Source organism: Vicugna pacos, chromosome 29 (assembly GCF_048564905.1).
Source record: "Vicugna pacos chromosome 29, VicPac4, whole genome shotgun sequence".
Taxonomy (NCBI): Eukaryota; Metazoa; Chordata; class Mammalia; order Artiodactyla; family Camelidae; genus Vicugna; species Vicugna pacos.
Window position 1 is genome coordinate 24,998,661 of NC_133015.1, and position 3,610 is coordinate 25,002,270.

The 3,610-nt window shown below is 44.6% G+C and overlaps 1 non-coding gene across 1 annotated transcript; it reads right to left on the minus strand.

The window, feature by feature from the left end:
* Positions 1-2,958: 2,958 nt before the first annotated feature.
* On the minus strand, positions 2,959-3,031 carry TRNAA-GGC (transfer RNA alanine (anticodon GGC)). The gene has a single exon. It is a non-coding gene; the product is annotated as a tRNA-Ala (tRNA).
* Positions 3,032-3,610: the final 579 nt, after the last annotated feature.

Consider the following 3,610-nt stretch of genomic DNA (forward strand, 5'->3'; position numbering starts at 1 on the left):
CACCTTCGGGGAAACAGCGTGGTCTCTGTATGTTCCTCCGGGAAATGTCTGGCTCTCCTTGAAATTTACAGCGCATGCACTGACGACGGACGTGGCTTCTCTTCGAGGCACCTGTGCTCTGTGGTTTCCCAGAGGAGGGCTGTCCTAGTACCTTCATTCTGCAGCTTTATGCTCACCAGCTGGGTGGGACGGGGCCTGCCAGAACTGGGTACAAACTTTCCTGCGGACGCGCTCCTCCGTGGGAACGTGTCTGTAGAATATCCGTGGCCCCGCCCACGGTGTCGATTTTGTCATTGAGAATTTTGCATTTTGAACTACTTTTGTAAGAGCAGGACACACAGACACTAACACATCAGGACGGGGTTAAAAGGCCGAAGGGTCTGGCTCTCTTCAATTCTTGCTTATTAAATCTGCCCTGGCTAACATTGCTAGTCGTCTGGAGACGTGAGGTCCCTGCAGCATGATGGAGCTCGAGGCTCCGAGCGCCTGAGGCGTGCGCCCTCCCGGGGGTGGGTTCCTGGGGCCTCTCACAGCAGGACTGCCTGTGCTTTCAGTCAGACGCTTTTCAGGGAGGCGGGGAAAGGCCTTTGGAGCGATGTGTCTTCAAGAATAACTTGAAAAACAAAAGGGAACTTTGAAGAAATGAGTTAAGTTGTGTGCTTTGGCCTACAGAGAAATTTCCAACTCACAGGAGAAAAGGAATTAGCAGAAAGAACTTTGTGAGGAAAAAATGTTGACTATAACCTTTCTGGAGAAATCGAAATGACTGTTTAAGCACTTTATTAGCATCGATAATGACAATAAGACTGGTATCTATTGAGAGCCAGGCACTCCGCAGCGTCCTGGAGCCGCCTGTCTCACCAGCCCTTCAAGGGCTTCGCAAGGCAGAAACTATGGCATTTCCAGTCCTCAGATGAAGAACGTGGGAATAAATAGTTGGCGCAAACGGCCCAGGACTAAACAACCGGCAAGAAAGCAGACTTCTGACCACTCAGGCCAGCTTCTCAACCCCCGGGCTCAGCTTTCTCTCCTGCACAGTTAATACTAAATCGTCTAGAATATAAATCAAGAGGAAATGGTCCGTTGTCAATGTCCTCAGAGCTGGATTTTTAAAATTCTACATTTTAACCCTTTTTCAAGGGTTTATTTTTCAAGGCCTGATTTTCTGAAATTTAAAGAAAGTTTTAATTAAAAATAACCTTTCCCATCTTTTAGTCTCTAAAAATTATCTTTTGTCAGATACTCAATTTCACCTAATTTGTCATTAGACCAGCTCAGAAAGCTGGAGATAACTGCTGAGAACATTCTGAAGCAAAACTAATTCACCAATTTTTCTTTAATGAGAACAAGTTTATTACAAAAAGACTGATTGTTGTTAATTTCATGATTGCTCATTTTCAACTGCGTGATCGTGTGTAGGCTAAGTAGGTGCCAAGCTGGTTCTTTCGCGGTTTAAGCTGACCCAGATACAGACCCTACTCACCGTTCTATGTAAATCTCGGGGGAAAAGTTCCGGTTCATGTGGAAGGTTGTGTTTTTAGCACGTTTCTAATTCTGCCCAACTTTGTCCATTTGCTTCCGTTGTACCCCCAGTTTATTCTGCAGCTTCCTGTGATCCAGATTCCAGGCTTTGCTGCGCGCCTCAATCCTGAGTCGCAAGAAACGTGGCATATTTTCCCTAGTGTGAAAGTTACGGCCATTTTGTGGCGAACACTGGCAACTTTATCTAGTTCCTCTTTTTAGAATGCATTGGACATGTTATTGCTTCCAGAGCTGCTCCTTATAAAAATACTAATACAAATGAAGCTAATTTAAATACGCTGCATATTGTTCCTGACACTAATAAAAATTGATACTGACATTCTCATCTTCTTATTATACTTGATGTCAGCTCCCATCACCACCATTAAAAAAGCAATTTATAACCCCAGACCCACCTTTAATCACATGCCTTATTAGCATTTCCAGTCTTTCCTCCAGTGCAGTTCAGGTTACAGGTGGTGCTGAGAAAGCTCTCGTGCGTCCGCCTGAATCATGGCCGCTGTATTGTCTCTGCTCTTGTCTTTTATCACTACTGTCCTTAATCTGATGCTTCCGCCATTGCACCTTACTAGTATCAGTATTCCCGTCCGGCGCTGGCAAAGTGCTTTACACCAGTCCAGCCCATTTCCTCTAATTAAGAAAATACTTTCTAGCCTCTGAAATGGCTTTCCTTTGTGATGACTTAGAGGCGCCAGTGAATTCAAGGCTCTTAAGTACATTAGTGTCAAGTCCTACTGTCCTTTGATGGTCTTACTGCTGCCTATTAGTTGGCTTAAGTTTTGTAATAAAATTTTAATTTAGCTGTCTTATTTTATTTTATTTTATATACTTTGTTCCTTCATTCAAAACCTCTCATTTGGTGTTTTCTTGTAAGTTTTAAGGTGTTAAGTATTTCATGAGTTCTATAATCAATAAGCTATAGATTTAGTAACAACATTCAATCGACATGTGAAAAAATTTTATGACTTATGGATTAGATGGCTTTCTCTTTTTTCTTCTGTCTTATTCCATGCACTATAGTCTTTGTGTCAGTTAAGTACTTTACATTTAGTAGCTTTCTTTCCAATTTCTTTTCTATTTTTCTTGAGATTAAAGTTTCCTTTCGCTGTCATGACTTTGGGGGAACAAAGTCTCTGTCGCACAGAGACTTCTGGAGGCGACAACTAAAGGAAAGAAAATGAACAGAAACTGATTTCTGGAATTAAGAGTCTTATAAATCCATTACCCAGGTTAAAGGAAGTAAGTCGTTTTAATCGCAAGGTTGGATTAGAGAAGAGAAGGAAGAAACCATCTTCTTTCCTTTCATCACTGTGATTTCCAAACGCAGGGCTCAGCCATGTTTGGATATTTAGTAGCAGATCTCCTATATTTGCATTAGCAGGGTGTCCTTGTTTTTTTTTTTTTCTTTTTTTTTAATGGAGATACTGGGGATTGAACCCAGGACCTCAATGCACGCCAAGCATGCGCTCTGCCATTGAGCTATACCTCCCACCCAGGGTGTCCTTGTTAATGTGGCCAAACCTGTAAATTAGAATCCAAGGATGTGACATCTTAAAGAAAACCGTTTTACTAAAACCACGACGAGGGGAAGCAAGACTGATGAGCAAAGGAGGAGGTGGTGAGGACTCAATTTAGAAGAGACGTTTCCAGCGAGGGGCTGCCTGAGGCACCGCTGTCGACCCGCCCCGATCCCCCGTCCTCCTCACCGCCTCCGGGCAGAGGGCGGGCTGGGGTCCAACCGCGACTCTGAGGCCTGAGCAGTCCTTCCGGAGGGTTAGTTTGTTTACCGTATCGAACTTCCTAGGGTAAGAACGTGTCTTAAAATATCTTAAGGACACTTTCAGCAAGAATGAAAATTTGAGAAGCCTGTGTCCCCTGAGAAGACCCCAGTGACTGTGCCCGTCATTGTCTCGTCCTTGGAGTTAGCTGAGCCTGATGCTGGGAGGGTCTTCAGTAGGTGTGTGAGGTGTGGGAACGGTGCCCAGGGTCCAGCTGGATCCTTCGGCCCCGCCCACAGGGCCCTCGGGGCAGGCGATGTTGTCCACATTCAGCTCGGGAGCCGGCTCAG